Raw genomic sequence first — 21,640 nt, forward strand, 5'->3', positions numbered from 1 at the left:
ATGTGTAATTGCCGCTATATGCAATCGGTTTGGGCCTTTTGGCAGGTTCAAGCGAGCTGGTGATAACAATTTAAGTGCCTGAGTCTTTGACTGTGGCCCTGCCTTCCTGAGTACATATTAAAATTTGGATAGTAAGTAACTCAATATGCTCTTATGTCTAAATTTTATTAGACCTACCATGAATAGGTGTGGTTTATTTACGTCATTCATTCTTTTCTTATTTTTTTGTCATTTTATGAGTTGAGTTCAAAATTAAAGCATATCCAAGTCTTAAGTGGACCATGCCATAGCGAACCATAGAATTGTTGATTTCCACTTAAACATTCTATGGCACCTAGTGAAGTGATATTTATTTGTCATCCAATCTGTTTATAAGATCACATAGACATGAATGAAGGGAAAACACAAATATCAATCTAATACTTCTATCACCCAATAACTTTTCAATGGTGGACATTCAAATCACATTGTTTTCGGTGGTGTGGTCCACTTGAACTTTGGATATACTTCATTTTTAAGTTAAAGTCATAAAATTATCTAGTAAAATGGATAAACATAGTGGAGAAAATGCATGAATAACAATAAGGCCCATAGAGTTTACTCAGGATGCTTAGCATATTGAGTTATTCAAGCATACTGAAGCATATATACTAAGTTACTCGGTATGCAATCCACTTCCTTTGTATTGTTTATCCAACAAATTTTTCCCAATTATGAAGTAGATCCAAATCCCAAGTGAACCATATTATGGGAAATTATTGTTGTTAAACACCTACTATTAAAAAATCGCCAGCCCACCATGATGTTGATGTCTTAAATATGTCAATAACAAAGTTCATTGATGCCATTGACAAACCGCTTGACGCCATCAAGTAGATGTTTAACAAATGCATGAAGGAGAGGTTTTAGGGTTATTTAAAAGGAGGGGTGAAGGGCGTGATGACCAAAGCTTTTGGCGGATTTCTCAAAACCGGCTATTTTGATTTTGAAAGCAATATCGGGAGGCAAAGTGGTTTTGAGCGTGCATGGCCACGTCAACGAGGTAAACGACATGGCTCATTTGATTCCCATGACGTGGCATCTCGTGACTGATCATGAAGTGAGGGATGGAACGGGTAAGTTGTCGGAATGGTTGATTTAAATGCCACTGTTGTGATGTTCGATTACGGCTATGTGACACTCGGTTTGGGCCTTCCGGCGGGTTAAAGGGAGTTGGTGGTAATAGTTTAAGTGCGGGAGTCTTTGACTGCGGCCTTACCTTCCTGAGTATATATTAGAAATTGGATAGTAAGTAACTCAGTATGCTCTTATGTCCAAATTCTATTAGACCTACCGTGAATGGGTGTGGTTGATTTACATAATTCATTCTTTTCTTTTTTATGTCATTTTATGAATTGAGTTCAAAATTGAAGTATATCCAAGTCTCAAGTAGACCATACCATAGCGAACCATAGAAGTACTGATTTCAACTTAAACCTTTCTAAGGCACCTAGTGAAGTGATATTTATTTGTCATCCAACCTGTTTATAAGATCACATAGACATGAATGAAGGGAAAACATAAATATCAGTTTGATCTAATACTTCTATCACCCAATAACTTTTCAATGGTGGACATTCAAATCACATTGTTTTCGCTGGTATAGTCCACTTAAACTTTGGATATACACATTTTTAGGTTAAAGTCATAAGATTATCTAGTAAAATGGATAAACATAATGGATAAATGCATGAATGACAATAAGCCCCATAGAGTTTACTCAGGATGCTTAGCATATTGAGTTATTCAAGCATACTGAAGCATACCAAGTTACTCGGTATGCAATCCACTTCCTTCGTATTATTTATCCAGCAATTTTTCCCCAATTATGAAGTAGATCCAAATCCCAAGTGAACCATATTATGGGAAATTATTATTGTTAAACACCTACTATTAAAAAATCACCAGCCCACCATGTTGTTGATGTCTTAATTATGTCAATAACAAAGTCTGTTGATGCCATCGACAAACCACTTGATATCATCAAGTAGATGTTGATGTTATCAATAGATGTTCAATCCCATCGAGAAAATCCAAAAACATTTCATGGTAATTGCTATAAATTTTAGTGTTGCTACTCGATGTCATTAAAGTAAGTTCGATGACATCAAGGGTAATCGATGGCATTGAAGGTCCTATCGTAGATTCACGTAAAATTATATAAATGCGGAAATTGTTTCATATTCCGATTGTGATAGTATATATATCGGATGTAATCAGCATTAGGATCTAAAGAGGGTTTTCTAATTCACTCCTAAGGGTTTCAAGGGCATAGCTAAGGCTTATGAAGTGGATTTGAGGCATGTTCAAATCGGTAACACTCTCTCTTATAATTTATGCTTTCATAGTGCATACTCGTCGCTTTATGCCGCGGTTTTTTTTTCCGGAAGGATTTTTTCATGTAATATTTAGATTGTTCTTGTTTGGACTTGGTTGTGCAATTGTAAATACTTTGTTTGATTCGTCTTTGGTTGTTTTTGTGGTTCCCTAACAAGTGGTATCAGAGAGAACATTGGGAAGCAAATCATATATGAAAGAAATGTATCAATAGCATCTAACCCCAAGTTTGATATAGAAAAACACTCCAGTAAAAATAATTTTGAACTATGGAAAGTTAAGATGAATAATATCATAGTTCAGCAATGATTAGATGAAGCTTTCCTTAAAAATCGACCGGAATCTATGACAAAAGAATAATGGAACAAGATGGATAAGAAAGTTAAAACATTTATCCAATTATGCTTAATAGATGAGGTCCTCTATAATGTCATGAGAAAGAAAATTGCAGCAAATACATGGGTGAAATTAGAGAATATTTATGTAAAGAAATATATTGAGAATCGTTTGTACTTGAAGCTACAGTTGTTCAATCTAAAAATAGTGGAGGGGGTTGATGTTGAGGCCCACATTAGTAACTTCAATGGGTTGATTTATAAATTGTTATATGTAGAAGAAATGATGAAAGATGAGAATCAGACATGTATATTGTTGAATTATCTAATAGCTTCATATGAGTCATTCAAGGACTCTTTATGCACCTGTAAAATGACCATTAACATTGAGACCATTTTCTCAGTCATTCAGTTGAAGGCGATGATAAAGAAAAATGGTGACGTGGGTGCTTCTACAGATGCACTAATTTTGAGGGGGAGAAATTCTGAGTGGGACAATGGATCTTCACGGACGAGGTCCAAATCCAGATGCAATGACAAAGGTAAGTTGAAGTGTTGGAATTATGGCATGTCATGGCACATGAAGAATGATTATCAGAATCTTAAGCCGAGAAATGAGAATTCAGATAGTTCTTCTAGGAAAGCCAACACTGGGAAATCCAGTGAGGAGATGAATGGTAGTGACGTGCTGACTGCATCAAAATCTGGGTATTTCAACGAATAATGAATTTTGGATGTGAGAGTTATGTACCACATGACCCCTCATAGGAGTTGGTTCACCAGTTATAGTGAGTGAGATGTGAAATTATGGTTAATTTGCTGTAATGTGTCGAATACAGAAGTATCGCGGAGCTAGAGAATGAGGTCTAGGTCATAGAGGGGGGTGATTATGACCTATTTAAAAATATAACTATTTAAAATTCAAATTGCCAACTTAAACTAATTAACAATTAAACTAATCAAGGCAATATAACTCTAAGGCTTCCAAGCCAATAAAGGGTACAATCACATAGACTACAAATTAAAGATTTGCACTTAAGGCAACTAGTCTATAAAATCATAGTGAACATGTGTGTGTCAGGTGTGCTACTTATCAACATTAAGCATTCATCTAATCATGTATGTAAAATGTGAACATTTAAACTCACAAGCATAATTAAACAATTGCGCAAATGAGACTCTCAAACAAAGGCATGTATAGTGGTTTGGCTACTTCTCTACTCCACTCTCAGCGGACGCACTCAACCCATGAGTGTACCGGATTTCACTATCGGAGGTTTTAAATTAGGTTAACTTCTAACCTTTATAACCCTACTATGAACGCTGAAAATCGGCACCCACGCTAGTTTTATGGTTTATAATGAGGATGATTTAGCTGATTTGGATTGGTGATGTTGTTTTGGAGTCGCCACTAGCTACTATAATCAAAATTTCGTAGTTGGCTAGAACTCGTGGAATATGTAAGGTTGGAGAAATTTGAAGATCCTCCTACCTTAGATAGACTCCTGGTCTACGATCCGGGATTATGAATAAGGGACCTCAGTTAGAAAGAGGAAAGGTTTTAGGCACCCTCTCTGCTCATACGAATGTACGGTCTTTACTTGGTGCGATAAGGAAATCTCAAGGGATGGAATGATATGATCGTAGTAGGACTAGGCACATGTAGATTTCTGATGTGGCAAGATCCGAGTTCTCGGCAAGCCACATAGCATATGTCCAATAATATGTCTAGAAGGTGGATGTGATGATGCTTATATCAAAAGGTAAAGAAAAGTGGACTAGATTGCTAGGAATTTCTGATGTGACAGGATCCGATGTACGGCAAGTTACAGAGCATACGTTCATTAGCGATCTAGAAAAATAGTGGGGTTGAGAAGGGAAGGGATGTCATAATGAATGCTTGGATAAAAAAAATGAGATGATCTTTGGCTTACTCTTGAGATGGCTAGGACATGGACTACATCATGATCAATCCAGGCTAGACTTGTGGGGTTGGGAAGGTTGGCAGGAGGCTAAGGGGTAGCTGAAAAATCTGAACTTTGGAAGCTTAGAGTTCCGTCTCACCCTTACTCTCCTCCTCTCTCTCAACCTCCCTTGGATTAGTGACTGTTGTTTGAAATGTGAAGAGGAGAGGGTTATTTATAGCCTTTTCTGGTGGCATTGTGGTAAATGCTAGGTTTGTGGGGGGTAAAAGCTGATATGACAGCTTGAGATTGGTTGAGGGGAGAGGGATGCCATGTGGCGTGCTCTTATTGGCTTTTAGAGGTAGGTAAAATGGTAAGGTGGGCTAGGGGGGTAAATCCATATGAAAGTTGACTTTAGGACGAGAGACAACTGTTACTCGGAGGAGACACCTGTCTATTCTGGGGTGGCAGTCGGATTACCATGGGCGGTAGTCGGACTACTGCCGGGCTAGGTCTGGTCTAGGCTTTGGTCGGTGGGCTTTCTTTGGTACTCTGATTCATCTGGGAGTCTTCTTTCGAGCTTTTGGGCTCAAATGGTCGGGTGTGTTTTTAGGGTTTGTACTGATTTGTATGTATGCTTTGGTTTAGGTGGTGATTTAAGGTTTAGATTAGGGTTTGAGCTAGGGTTTAGGCTGGGTTCAAGGTTTAGGCTGAGGTTCGGGTTAGGGTTAGGTTGCGTTCAGGGCTTTAGGCTGAGGTTTGGATTAGGTATAGGCTGGGTTCAGGGTTAGGTTTAAGATATGATCAGGGTTTCCGGATTATTCTAGTTCTCTCAAGATGCTAGCCTGGGTGGGGTGTTTACAGATATTCCGGGTACTTCTGATGCTCAAGATATTCCTTGATGTTTGTGTACCACGGCTCATCGTTCGAAGAGGTTTCAACTGCGTCGATCTGTAAACAGAATGCGGGTTCCTCCTGAAGTTCAACGGTGAGTTTCCATTCAGCAATTCCTCTCAGGATCTCCAGCATTGAAGCCAGGGTAGCTAAGGCGTCTATGAATTGGTTATTGGCTAGGGGCATGTAAGAGAATGTATCTCTTCAAATTCCTTGGTCAGATTCTCCAGATATACGTGATAAGGGATCCACTTTTCATTTTTAGTCTTCCAGTCGTCGTTTGTTTGATTAATGATGAGTTGTGAATCTCCGAAGACTCACAACCTTTTCACGTTGAGGATGATGGCTTCTCTTAGACCAGCGATACATGCTTCATATTAAGCCACGTTGTTAGTGCATTAGAACGCCAACCGCATAGAAATGGGAATTGGGACGTCGTCGGGAGAGTAGAGTATTGCCTGCCCCCACTCCCTTTTGAGTTTACGACTTCGTCGAAGAAGAGTTTCCACTCTCATACCTTTCTTTCTTTTTCTTCCTCGATCCGGAGGATGTCCTCGTCAGGGAAGAAAGTCTTTAATAGTTGATAATTAGGCAGAGAGTGTGCTGCTAAATGGTTAGCCAGTCCTTGCCCCTTAATTGCTTTTTGAGTGACATAGGCGATGTCGAACTCGGAAAGCAGCAATTGCTATTTTACGATCATACTCGTTAGTGCTGGTTTCTCGAACAAGTACTTTAACGGGTCCATGCGAGCGAGCAGAAGGATTGGGTGGGCGATCATGTATTATCGTAGCTATTGTGTCATCCAGACTAGGGCGAGATATGTTTTCTCTAAGCTAAAATATTTGGCTTCGTAGCTCGTGAACCTGCGGCTTAGATAGTAGAACACTTGCTCCTTTCTTCCTTTATCGTCGTGTTAGCCGAGAACACACCCGATTACTTCCGCTGCGACAGAAATGTACAACAGTAGTGGCCTGCCTAGTATAGGTGGCATAAGCACTGGAGAGTTTAGCAGGTACTTTTTGATCTTGTCGAAGGTTACTTGACAGTCATCATTCCATTCTTTTGGTAAGTTCTTCCTTAGAAGCTTGAATATGGGCTCACAAATAGCCGTGAGCTGTGCGATGAATCGGCTGATGTATTGGATCCGTCTGAGGAAACTCTGAATTTATTTTTCAGTTCTGGGAGCTGGCATCTCGATAATTGCTTTGATCTTGGTCTCGTCCACCCGTATGCCGTCTTCACTGATGATGAAGCCTAACAGTTTACCCTCGGTCGCTCCAGACGCATTTTTGTGGGTTGAGGTAGAGCTTGAACTTTTCTAGCTTGTCGAAGAGCTTCTTGAGGTCTTCAAAATGTCATTCGATTATGCGATAATTGACGATCATGTCATCCACATAAATTTTCATTTCCTTGTTTATCATGTAATGAAACAAGGCAGTCATGACTCGCTGATATGTAGCTCTCACGTTCTTTGAAACTGGTATGATATTTGCGAGCCATTCCGGGTAGTTGGAGACTACCAGGAATCCCGCGTTGTATTGCTTGATAACTTCATCATGGACCTTCAGGGCCCATTCTGGCTTCATTCTTCGGAGCTTCTACTTGACAGGCTTCGTGTCTGGCTTTGTTAGCAAGTGGTGTACCACCATTTCTTCATCGAGCCTCAGCATATCCTCGTAAGATAAGGCAAAGTTGAACAACCTTGGTTTCAAGAATTCCATCATCCTCAGCTTGTATTCCGGAGGTAGTGATTTACCGATGCACACTTCTCTAAGGAGTTCCGATGATCTCAAGTTCACAACTTCGAAATCGTCTGCTACAACATTGGCCTTTATTTCGAACCTTTTGAGGGAGTCCTCAAGTTTGAGAGCTGTATCATCATTTTCCTCATCCTGGGCTTCATCTAAACCCATGAGTTCGAAGTCAAACTCTAAATCAAAATCGTACGAGTCAACCTCGAACTCTGATGTCATGTGTGGTTTGTTTGGCACAGTGAGTTTTGAAAGATTTTCTGTTATTTTTGGTTTTTGAAAAGTTTCTGGTTTTTTGTGATTTTGAGAAATATTTGATGTCTTCATGATTTTTGGAATATCTGCTATTTTTGTGTTTTGAGGTTTTTTTAATTTTTTTTGTGTCGCCGACGGATCCCGAACAGGACGGTGTTGCAAACCATGATTGATCCTGTCCTGATACGGGATACCAACTACTATTTACATTGGCATTTTTTTTTAGACTGGTGTTCGTGGATGGTTTACCGGTTGATTCAATCGTTAGGGGGGTGGCTGACCAGCTTGGCTCTCTCCCCCTTTTGATTCTGTTGCCCCGATCTGTTTGTACCTATGGGTCATCCGTCCCGATGATCATGATGTCCACTGGACTGGGTTTAGAGTTTGTGTCTGACCTGTTCTCTTCGTTTAGAAGTTAGAGCTCTTCTGGCTCCTCTGATTCACTTTGTGGTGGGATCATGATGTTTGTCCAGTCAAGGGAAGGCCACTTCCCTTTCTCGATCTAATGGAGGGGCTGCTTTTGCCCCTTGTGTTGTTGAGCTATTAGTGGGGGCGTCTCTCCTTGGCCGTCAGTAGGGGTGGGTGCCTCCCTACTCTTGTCTGTTTGTCTTATAGAGGGCACCTCTAGTCCTGGGTTCCCCATGGGTGAATCCGCTTTCGTGCCCTTAGTTTCATTTGATGGGTCCGGGGGTTTTACCCCTGACATGGAATGTGCTTTTGAAGCTTTAACGATCTTATCCCATCGTATTGGCGGCTAAATGGACTCCTGGCTGGAGTGTTCTGCTATCTTAAGCTTTTAGAGGTGATCCTCAAGAGAGGCCACCATGTTACTGCAAATTGTCCCAGATTTTACAAACTTGATGGGTGTACACTTGAACAGTTGCCTCTTTTTAGGCCTTACGGCCTGATCCTCCGACGTCAGTTGATATCCCAGTCTCTGTCTTTGCTCGTTAGCACGAGCTTGCTTTACTATCATACCTTTCTCATGGAACTCGGTACGGTAGTTCAGAATTAGTTGTTCAGTGGGGGGAATGACATACTTGGTGGTGAGTGGGTAAGGGTTAGTGACAAAGTTCATAACTTCGAACTCGAAGCTGTGATATGGTATGTCACCCTCTGGGTGCTGGACGTTAATCAATGGGATGTCAAGTTCTAGGATGTTGACTATTGTCGGTAGGATGATTTCTGATTCGGCCAATACAGAAATTATTCGATTTCCCAAAGGGAACTTAACCCTTTGATGGAGAGCGGATGGGATGGATCTAACAGCATGGAGACAGGGTTGCCCCAGCAGAAGGTTAAACGAGACAAAGATGTCGATGACTTGAAATGTAACAAGAGTCGTGTCTAGTCTGATTTGTATCTCGATGTCTATCTCTACCTTTACCTGCCTTTGAGAGTTATCGAAGGCTCTGACGCTCATAGAACTAGGCTAGAAGGATGATGGTTCGATCCCTAAACGTTCGGCAGTCCTCAAGGGGCAGACCTTTAAGCTTGATCCGGTATTAATGAGCACAAGTGGGACCTTGAGATCCCTGTATCGGACGGCTATATTGAGTAAGCGCCCATATTTGCGGCCTTCCGGTGGTAACTCGTCATCGAAAAATGTGATGGCTATGGTGCAAGGAGTTATCCGATCATGTTCACCACCATCTCTGGTGGTATGTCAGGAGAGATATGTGCATTGTTCAAAGTTTTCGCAAAGATTTCTCAATGCGATCTTGATGTGCATAAGAGTTCCCAGATGGAAATTTTTGTAGGAATGGTTCTAAGCTGAGCTGCTACGTCGTAGGCAGCATCAGCTTTGTGGGTCATTCCTGTCAAAATTTCTCGGGTTTCTTTCTGGTTTTGATTGTCCCTCCTGAAGTACTGGTCGTTGTTGCCTACTTCGGCACATTCTAGGTAGTGCCATGGGATTGCCTTTGTGTTGTAGGAGGGAACCGTCCTCCCTTCTAAGTATACCGGTTCTTGAGGCTGCAGAGTCGTTACTAGTCTTAGTACGATTTGTGGTGGACTTGAGGATCTCCCTTGAAATACGACCGAATCCTCGTGGGATTTCGGTCATTCTACGGTGCGATTCTGTGAGGGGGGAGTCCTTTAGGTATGTGCCAATTGGTGGGGTAAGAGGAGGAAACTCAGTAATTGAACTGGAAGTGCCCCTTGCAAGGTTAGTGGGGTTATATCAGGGAGGCCCACTGGCAGATGAGAGGTTCAGAGTTCAACCTGTTTGGATATGCAGGAGATGATGCCGGAAGTGCCCCTTGGAGACTAAGAGGCTGAGAGTTTAATCTGTTGGGTGTTAGGGATGCCCCTTACAGGATGAGAGGTTGTACTGTCGTTGTTGCTTCAAGGAATACCTGTTGCTCAGGCGGAGGCGTCTGTCGATATACCCATGTCCGATTTGCTGTATCGGGCATGATTGCTTGTATGGAGTGATGTGGGAGGGAGTACACAGGACGCCCTTCCTCGATGTTGTTGATGGTAGAGGTGTCAAATGTGCTGGGTCCTGCTTAGTGCGATGGCAGGGGATTCTGGAGGATGTTGGCCTGAGCCGTATTGTTAGCCTGTGCGATGATCACAATCTTCTAGCTGTCAATCAAATCCTAAATCGCGTGTTTCAAGGTGAAACAATGATCGGTTGGATGCCCTCGAGATTGGTGGTATGTGCAATACTCATTTTCTTTATATCTTGCAAGCAAGGGATTTGGTGGAGGCCGAGGTTGGAGAAGTGTCAAAAATTGCTTTTACACCAACATAGTCATGATCTGACTGTTTGTTTGTGCCAATGAGGTGAATTTTCTACCCAACATGGCTTGCTTGTATGGGTGTTGAGCATTACCTCTAAGTTATTGTTGCTGTTGTTGAAGCGATTGTGCCTAATATCCCTATTGGGTTTGCTGTGGTTGGTATTATCTATTTTGATGTAGCTCCGATTGTGAAGCATACTGATTGCCTTGAGTGTTTGTGACTATGTTGTTGACTTCTGTGGCGCTTTGCGCAAGGGTTGTGCCGTTCCCATTCCCATATCTGATGGGTTTCCCCTCAATTTTACTTCTTTTGATTGAGGGGGCCTGATGCGGCCATGAGAAGATTGTTCTGGCTCTTATCTCGGCTTCGAAGTCTAAGAAACATGTTTATAAGAGGGTTCTATATTATGTGCATTCTAATGTATGGGGGACAACGCCCGTGGTTTCTGGTAGAGGGTCGTCATAGTTTATCACGTTTATTGATGAATATTTTAGAAAAGTTTGGGTGTATTTCATGAAAACAAATCCAATATTTTCACCGACTTCAAGCAGTGGAAGGTGATGGTTGAAAAATAGTCAGGGCGAAAGGTAAAAGTGTTGAAGACATATAATGGTGAAAATTTTACTTATGGGGAATTCAATTGCTATTGGAAGGATGAAGGGATCATGAGGCATAACACAATGTGTCAGACACCAAAGTAGAACGGTGTGGCTGAGCAGATGAATTAGACTCTCTTGGAGAGAGCCTGATGCATGATCGATAATGCTGGGTTGGGCAAGGAATTATTGTATGAGGTCATTAACATGACTTGTTAGTTGGTGAATTAATCCCCTTTTACGGATATTAATTATAAAATTTCAGATGAAGTATGGAGTAGTCAATAGGTAGACTACTCAGGTTTAAGTGTATTTAGTTGCGACACTTACTCTCGCGTACCGTCGGTTAAGAGAGATAAACTGGAGAAAAGGGCTAAAAAATATATCTTTATCGGCTATTGTAGTGGTGTGAAGGGGTACAAGCGATATGATCGGGTCACACGGAAAATCATCCTTAGTCGTGACGTCAAATTCGATGAAGGATCCTTGTTCCGTAAGGATGAACACAAGTGAAAATGTTGGTTGTAAACGTTCAATTAGACAAATATGAGACACGGGTTGATACTGAGACACAGACACAAGTACATGAGTAGGTGGAGCAACCACCTATGAGAAAGAATCTACTAAGGGATCACAAGTTACCGGCGAGATATAAGGATGACCCAAATGTTGCATTTGCCCTCATTATAGATGAGGGGGATCCGTCTACTTTTCAAGAGACTATAGATGAACCAAATGCTGAAAAGTGAAAAAAAGCGATGAATAATGAGATGGACTTCTTGTACAAGAATGAGAAGTATGAGCTAGTGAAGCTTCCCTGTAACACCCCAATTCCCGAAACTCGAGTACACTACTCGTGTTCCAAAAACCCGAGCATTAACATTTGAAAACACCCAAATTTCACGTACATTTTTTTCTTCCTTTTATCAGAGTTAATAAACTAGCGAAGTATAAGCAAATCTAGTATAAGAGGGAATCTAAGTATACAAAACCAAATATTTCAAGTGGTTACCCAAAAACTTATACAAACCAATGTCTTAACCTTTATAAACATAACAGTATAAATTAAATACAAATAAAATTAGGAAAGGAGAGTCGCAAGATCATCTGGCTCTTCCCATTCCACATAAACACCGGCATACGCATCCTCTGTGTCTCCTGCACACTGAATATGGTTCAATAGCGTCAATGGCTATCCAGTGAGGTATAACCCCTAAGATTTATTGTATCATTAAGATAATTAATCATACTTATCAGAGAATGTATAATAAATATTACACAATGATTATCATAGAAATCAGGTACGGTTCATCAAATACGTATTTATTAATTAAATTAAAGAAGATGATCATGTTTAAATGCATGGATGTATGCACATGCTCACAGACCTGGGGATGCACATCCAGCTGGTAGAAAGTTGCCCAAGGAGAACTAGCCACCCGGAAAAATACTCAAAGGTACGCCCAAAGAGAACTATTCACCCAGAAAAGACTATGTAACAAGGTCGCCCAAGGAGAACTAGCCACCTAGAAAAATACTCAAATGTATGCCCAAGGAGAACTAGCTACCCGAAAAAGACCATATAATATAAATCGCCCAAGGAGAATTAGCCACCCAGAAAAGTACACAAAGGTATGCCCAAGGAGAACTAACCACCCAGAAAAGATCAAATAATATAGATTATCCAAGGAGGACTAGTCACTCGAAAAAGTACATAAATGTATGCCCAAGGAGAACTAACCACCCAAAAAAGTCCATAATAATATATAAATCGCCTAAGGAGATCTAGCCACCCGAAAAAGTACTTAAAGTACGCTCAAGGAGAACAAGTCACCCGGAAAAGACCATATGCCATGAAAATGCATGATTAGCCCAACTATTATTATTCTAATTTCAAACAATCATTTTAAGAAAGCTCAAAAGTTGCTATAGGGGGTTTGTCATGAAGCATAGGCCGACAGCTGAGGCATAATATCTCATTCCACCATCCCTGGCTCATGAGACTAATAAATAAGTGTTTTAAGGTAACCTACTCAACTAGTGGCCAATCATAGTCCAACAAGTGGAACTTACTATCGCAAGGTTGTATAAAATAATCCATTAAAGCCACGTGGACAATTATTCCATAAAAGCCGTAAGGGCCGAATATTCCATTTAATGGTACGATAAGAAAAGATTATTCGCCAAAAGCCATATAGGCATAAATGATCCACAAGATGATAAGTCCACAACGTAAATTTATTTAATCCATAACATAGGTGGCCACTAGTTCGAGGATTTCCTAAAAACACCATCAAGTAATCATAAATAATAAATTTGGCTACGTATAATGTTGATAACACATGCATAGCTAAAGTATGGGCCTTAAAACATGGTAGAGATAATTGAAATTCATCACATATTCAAATATTTGACTTTAAACTTAATTCATCAACTATTTATAACATTCAAATTCAACATGGGCAACCAACCTTATTAGGCAATCGATATGATATATGAACGAAAGCGAATAAACAAGTCAATTATTTAGATGTAGAAAAGCTTGAAGGGTAATCCTCACCTGTCAAGTTGAATTCATCCTGACTTGTGCAACTCAATTGTGTGAAGGTTCAAGAATAGATTTACGAACAATGAATTCCCTATATTCAAAATGAAATTAATGAGAAATAAAATTTAGGTTAGTACTAATTCACATTCTGATGGCAATCTAGGTGAATCTCCATACCTAAAAGGTCCGATTCACCCTAACTTTGACTAGAAATGAATATAGATTAAGGAACAAAAATTGGGGACTTCCAATTCCTATGTATACTTAGAAAGTCAAGACTTGTTTACCTAAGTAAATCTCTTATTGAACCCCGTATGCTATTGGAGGGATAACATACCTCAATCACTTTGATTTTCAACTTCCTCACTTGATTCAGCCTTGAGGGACAACATGAGAATCACGGACCTTCTGCTCTCAAGTCTATCAGCATAGAATGATTGAAAACAAGCGCGTTCAACCATTGACTCGACGAGAATCGGCCGAGTCGACTCGGTAGAAATCTTCCCTTTCCCTTGCTCGTTCATTCCTCCTCTTCCTTCTATCTGCATTCTTCTCCTTCTTTTTCCTTAGCTTCTCTTTCTAATTCATCCAGCAAACTCAACTCAACGATAGCAAGCTGACTCAACCCAACTCGGAGGCAGCAACTCAACACCATCTTTATTTTCCTTCTCTTCTTCTTCCTAGTTTGCTGCTTCTCCTTCTCCTTTCTTTATTGGACAGACCAGGTGAAGCCCTGGACCCATCCTGAGTACACAGCGACTCAGACCGTGTTGACCCGACCCGACCCGGTGCAGGTCCGAAATGGTGCAGCACGTTAGGGATTCTTCCCTTTCTCTGATCTTCTTCTCCTCTCCCATTTCTTCTTCCTGTTTTCTCTCCTTTTCTTCTGCTTTTCTCCTCACTCAAGACAGCTGCAACAAGCAGCTAGCCAGACCCAACCGACCCTAAGAATCAGTGGGTCGGAATTTCTCTTCCTCCTTGATTTTCTTCTCTCTTCCTTCTTCCATTCACTCTCTATCTCTTTCTATTCTTTCCTTTCCTCTACTCTTTTGTTTCTCTCTCTCTCTCTCTCTCTCTCTCTCTCTCTCTCTCTCTCATCTTCTCCTTCTTTTCTTTCAACCCGAGTAGGTCTAAACTCGGCCCAGATTCGGACCAAGTCAACTCGAATAGGTGTGGCAGAAGGAACGACGTTGTTTTCCTTTCTCTATAACATTCTATTTTTGGGGAGCGTTGCCCGAAGAGAAAGGGGCTATTTATAGCCTTTCGTCATTCTAAAACGTTGTCTGAATCTAATCTCTGGATTAGTTACAGCGCTAACTCTAATCCACTCACAAACTTGATGTTGTTATGGCTCATCAAACGCTTATTACCACTACACTCTTGCATTGCTTCAATCGAACCCCAAGAATGGCTTCCCGGCAAAAAGGTCCACTTGATGGACATTCCTGATCAGAAAACAAGACCCACTAAAAGGTGGTGGGTATTTCATCCAATGGAGAAGATGACTAGCCATTGATGTGGGTCATCATCGGAGGGCTGATCCGATGATCAGGGGCGACTGGTTGGTGTGGATTCGCCCTCCAATCACAGTGGGACCTCCATATGGACGGTGATAATGCAATAGCTTAATGGGTTTGATTTCACCATGCGGCGATGATGGAAGAAAATCTCAAGCATAACCAAGGGAAGCCCTACTTTGAAGGGTTAAGATTTGCTGAGGTGGAGGGTTGGGATGTTGGGAGGCTACCGCGCGCGACTAGCCATGAAAAGGCCGAGCTAAATGTCCTAGAGGGGGGGTGAATGGGACAACGCCAAATTTAAAAATAAAGTGCGGAAATAAAGACTTAATAAGCAGTTGATAGCATAATAGAAAACAACCTCTAAAATCAAGTATTGAGAGGTTGATACAAACTTGGTTCTAAGGACAACCTAACACCAAAAACCTACGGTTCATGGCAGGACAACCTTACTAGAATGTGGGTGAGTATCAAAAACTTAAACTCAAATGGAGGTGAAAGAAATAAGAACTAATCTATTACAATATTCACCACACAATGCTTTAAAAAAAAAGATTACAACATTCACATCCACAAATACATCCCACGATCTTAAACCACAAAATGATAAAGAAATAAATCAAACACCAGAGAATTATAGTGGTTTGTGTGTGTACACGAACTGTCTGAAAACATCTACACAGCTACTCCACTCCTAATATTCACTCCCTCGGGATATTAGCGTTCACTAATCAAATAGGTTTTTCAAGGTTCACCTAAAACTTTCACAATTGTATTTTAAGTGGGCTCACACAATCACAACCCCACATTCTGAGATTTTCTGTCTGATCTTAGAAAAAACCAAATGAGATTTTCTAGCTTATTTCATAAACCAAAATAAAATGAAATTACAGAAAAGGAAACACTTATCTGTATGAAGATTCTGAAGTAGCCCGATAGAACCAACTTGATGACGACATAGATGTTCAACGTTCAGTCCCACAAGTGTATAGGGTTCTAGGTCTAGTTGATTTTTAATTTAAATCAACCTGGGCTAGCTTGATTTGATTTCGATCTCAAGAAAGGGTAAAGTAAATGTCACTTTTCAAAATCAGAATGGAATAGAGATCTAAAATCAAATAACAAGAGCTACTTATAAAGAATTTAAAATATGTGCAAAATAGCTTAGAATGAACACAAAATTATCTCAGAGTGATTGCTTTAAAATAATTAGAATTGAATAGAAAACTCTGAAATTTGAGTGCTATTTATAGGTGAAAAATTTGTTCACTCGACTCGCCTTAGGTTCGCTTTGACTGGCTTAGGTCCAATAGATTTTCAAAAAATTTGGCGTGATAAGATTTGGCAAGTGCTCGACTGGCCTTGTGGGTCCCACGACTGGTTGAGTGGCCTGCTTGACTGATCGTGGACTACACACGACTAGTCGAGTGGAGCCAGAATGCTTCCTGTAATTTGAGTCGAGCCCTGCACGACCGGTCAAGCATTGTTCACCCGACTGGTCAAGTAGTTTCCAGGACTGGCTGAGGACCAACAAAAAAATTCTGAAAAATTGTAACAAATCCTGAATTGGTCGAGAAAATTTTAGGACTGGTCGAGCCAGTGCTAAAGCTAGTCGAAAAAACAACCTATTAACCTATAAAATGACCGATACCAAGTACTAAATGAACATAACGTGCCCTAAGGTCAATCTAGGTCATTCATACCTTACTTGTGAGATAGAACGTGTGAACCATCAAACTATCGATCACATCGGCAACTTTAATTCTTGCGATATTCGAAGCTTGATCTGAACGTATCGAACTTATACTTCAATTAGGACTTGAGTTCTTGAACGTCTCCGGTTACAGAACTTGAACCGCAATATTGCGATTGGGTTCTTGAAAGTTGAGTCTTCAACCAACACTTGAAACTCATACACTTTCTTCAGCTTGAAGATCTCGGTTGTAGATATTAGCAAGATTGATTTAGCACGATCGTCGAAGATTCAAAGCAAATCAAAGCACAAGCTTGATACATAAAATATATAAGCATGACATAAACTCGAATTGGTTTGGCACACCAAAATTTGACTAAACTTTGGGTTTCCAACATAGCAATTTCAATCTCCCCCTTTGTCAAATTTGTGACAAAAAAATACGAGTCATGCAATAGATATTCAATAAGAACACATGCTCAATAAAGAATCATGCACCATTTAGTCAACAATAACATATGATCAATAAAGAATCATGCACCATCTGTGCACACCAAGCAACTTTTCCCCTTAATCCATTACTCCCTTTAAACCAGGAGAAGCAAAATGTAAAAAAAAATAATAATAATAAAATAAATTTGCGATTAAACTCCTCATCCACATTATCATATCAAATCAAGCTTATTCCCCATAATATTCTCCCCCTTTTTGTCACAACATAACAAAGGCAAGAAATATATGATAAATGATAAATGTAGATAATAAGAGAGTAAATAAGATAGAAAAGAACATGATAAAAAGATTAATATCAGATAACAATCAAGTATCATATCACAAGAGGTAAGAAGTTCAAGTAGTTATCATCCAAATTCACAGATGGTAAAGAGAGTTAAAAGAAATTAATACAGAACCAAAGCAAACAGAATAACTAGTTAGATCCTGATGAATGAGCAGGAATAGATGGATCATTCTTATGTAAATCCCTATTGATGCGCCGCATATATTTGCACATATATTTGAAATGTGATTGTTGAGTTATATGAATCTGAGCCACCTGTTCCTTAAGACAACGCAATCTCTCATCAAAATTAGAAGGCTGATAATCAGAATCAGCCCCAAAATCTGAATCTAGCTCATTAAACAAATCATCCATGTTTACATCTTCTTGTGCTAAAGCATCACCTTCTTCAGCTTCTTTACCTCCTCCAACATCCCCAACAACTTGACCGGGTTCCAAGTCCAGGTTCATCTTGTTGATATTTGAATTGTTGAAAGGATGGAGATTAATGGAGCCTTCTCCAACAGGCATAGCTACCAAAGCATGAGTGGCTAGGGCAGTCATAAGATAAGCAAAAGGAATATTGCTATGACTGGGATGGAGATGAAACTGAATGATAAGATGATAGATAAGAGAAGGAAGACATATATGGATACCAGACACAACAGAATGCATAATACAGGCCATGAAAGAAGTCAACTCGATCTTGTTACCTGAGCAAAGATACACATTTGAAATGAAAATGCGATGAAGGACCTTGTATCTGGGTAACATAAATTTGGAACTGAGTGCAATACTATCGTTCCACTCCGCATCCATGTTGCAAAGAACTCTTGTAATCAAACGTTTTGCATTCTCAGAAGGTCTAGTGGTCAAAGTAGATATGGGAACTCCGTCGTCAACAACTAGTATATTCATGATAGAAGAAATCAAATGATGGTCTACTTCAATTAGACCTTCTCTAGTTGACACAATAAGTGTCAAATTCTCTTGAGAAAAGTTAGTAATACAAGCATACATAGCTTGCGCAATGGACCAGTATGTTGAACCGCCCTAGGATAATATGTTCTCCCATCCTACAGCTTAAATGAGGGGGACGATGTTGAAATGTTCAATATGATCAACATTAACAACATGCTCAACAATGACATTCCTATGTCTGATATCCCGCACATACTCGGGGTCCTCTTCGGGTGACCGAAGATGACGCACTGAAATGGGTGCGGAACAAGATGAAGAGGGACCACGAACAATTCTCTTCCTATTTCGTCCTTTCATGGCAATAACAACTCAAGGAAAATAAGGATTGCAAAAAGGAGAGAAAGGATTCCAAGAAAATCAGATTTTTGGGTAGAAACCCTTTCAAACCACCATAAAACTTGAAACAAGTTGTAAAATCAAGTTAAAGGAAAATCAATGAACAGGGAATTTGAAAATGAAGCACTAACCGAAGAGGAATCGAAGATGGATTCGATCGGTCATGGTACGACTTATTGGAGAAGAAGAATAAAGTGAAGAAAAAGGTATTTTCCCCAAATAAAAGGTAAAACCCGAATTCCACGACTGGTCGTATACATACTCGACAGGTTGAGCCATGACCGGTCGAGTGTGTACTCGACTGGTCGTGCACCACTGAAAAATTTATAATTTTGCATCTATTTAAATTTTAAAAATTTTAAAATAATAAATATATACATTATGATAAAAATAGGCATAAATCATCAGTTCGTATTGCACATACCAAGATCAAATTTCAATTTTGCAAACATGTTTTTGTCGAGCGGTTTTGTGAATATGTCTACAAGTTGATTCTCGGTCTGAATATATTCCAATGAAATTATCTTGTCATCCACCAATTGACGAATATCTAATGTCAAGATGCTTGGTTCATGAATGCTGAATTGGATTTTTAGAAATATTAATTGCACTTGAATTGTCACAATATAAAATTATAGATTCTTGCGCAATTTCGTAATCGCTTAGCATTCTCTTCATCCACATAAGTTGAGTGCATATATTACCAACAACAATATATTCAGCCTCAGCTGTGGAGAGCGATACGGAACTTTATTTCTTACTTAGCCAAGAAACCAAACAGTTCCCGACATAAAAACAACCACCGCTGGTCGATTTATGATCATCAATGTTACCAGCCCAATTAGCATCCGTGTAACCAGGTAATTGCACACTAGTATCATGTGGACCAGAGACCAATTAGTTGAACTAACGACATATTGCAAAATGCGCTTAACAACAATTAGGTGGGACTCTTTAGGGTCTGATTGATATCTACCACAAATCCCTACACTAAAAGCAATATCAGGTCAGCTCGCAGTTAAATAAAGTAAACTACCTATCATACTGCGATAAAACTTTGGATCCACACTCTTACCTATTGAATCCTTAAAGAGTTTTAGAGTAGTACTCATTGGAGTATCAAAAATTTTCTCACTCTCAAATCTGAACTTTTTAACTAAGTTTAGAGCATATTTGGTCTAAGAGATAAAGAATCCATCAGGGAGCTGTTTGACTTGCAACCCTAGGAGAGAGTTTAGTTCTCCAACCATGCTCATTTCAAATTTAGATTTCATAAGATCTGCAAACTCAACAATCAGTTAGCACAGGTAGATCCATAGATAATGTCATCAACATATATTTATACTATTAATATATGATCATTATGTTTTTTAACAAATAATGTTTTATATACGCTCCCCATAACAAAGTAATGACTTAACAAGAATTTAGTCAATTTCTCGTACCATACCCTAGGAGCCTGTTTCAAACTATATAGTGCCTTTTTCAAGCGATAAACATGATTAACATGCTTAAGGTCTTCAAAACCCTTCGGTTGTTCAACGTATACTTCTTCATGCAAATCACCATTTAAGAATGCACTCTTTACATCCATTTGATATATTTTGAATTTTTTAAAGCACACAAAGGATATAAATAGTCTGATTGATTTAAGACGAGCTACTAGGGCAAAGGTCTCATCATAATCAATGTCTTTAATTTGAGTGTACCCTTGTACAACCAGCCTAGCCTTGTTTCTAATAATATTACCAAGTTCATCAAACTTATTTTTGAAAATCTATTTTGTTCTGATAATGTGTTTATCTTTTGGTCTTGGAACTAAGTACCAAACATCATTTCTAACAAACTGATTGAGCTCTTCTTGCATTATTACAACTAATTTTCGTCAGTAAAGGCTTCTTTTATGTTAGTCGGTTCTATCTGAGATGTAAAGCACACGTAGTTGCATATATCTTCTAGTTGTTTGCGAGTGCGCACACCAGTGATAGGGTTTCCAAGGATTTGATCAGATGGATGGTCTTTAACTGTCCACAGTTCAATGTTATTTTGACTAGATGAAGAGTCTAGTTTATCAAACAAAAGGACTTCATCATCTTCTGAACTTGAGACAGGTGTATTCAAGTGATTATCTTTAACCACATTAATGGACTCTTGAATTAAACCAATCCTCTTGTTAAGAATCCGATATGCTCGACTATTCAGAGCATACCTTAAAAATATTTCTTCATCACTTTTGGTGCCAAATTTACCCAGATTTTCTCAGTCATGCAAGATGTAGCACTTGCTGTCGAAAACTCGAAAGTATTTGATAGTAAACTTCTTATCAAACCACATTTCATAAGCTATTTTACTATTTGATTTTCTAGTACAAAAATAGTTAATTATATAACAAGCAGTATTTACAGCTTCAGCCCAAAGATTTTTAAGAAGCTTCATACTATTTAGCATTACATTTGTCATTTCTTGAAGCACTCTATTTTTCCTTTCCACTGCCTCATTTTGTTGTGGTGTTTTGGGCATAGAATATTCATGTGATATTCCCTGGTCACTGTAAAATTTCTCAAAACTATTATTTTCAAACTCAGAACCATGCTCACTATAGATCTTAGTGACTTGTGATTCTTTTTCAGTTTGGATTCGTTTAAATACCCTTTTTACTTCATCGAGAGTTTCTGATTTCTCTCTTAAGAAGATTACCCAAGTATACCTGGTAAAGTCATCTACAATGATAAGAATATACTTCTTACCACCTTGACTCTCCATTCTAATTGGTCTAATGAGATCCATGTGGAGAAGTTCGAGTGGTTTAGATGTGGCATTGGAGTTCACCTTTTTATGAGCACTCCTAGTTTGTTTACCAATCTGGCACTCACCACATATTTTATCCACTTTCTTTATTTTGAGTAGACCTCTTACCAATTCATTTTT

This window comes from Magnolia sinica, chromosome 4 (genome assembly GCF_029962835.1).
Source record: "Magnolia sinica isolate HGM2019 chromosome 4, MsV1, whole genome shotgun sequence".
NCBI classification, from domain to species: Eukaryota; Viridiplantae; Streptophyta; class Magnoliopsida; order Magnoliales; family Magnoliaceae; genus Magnolia; species Magnolia sinica.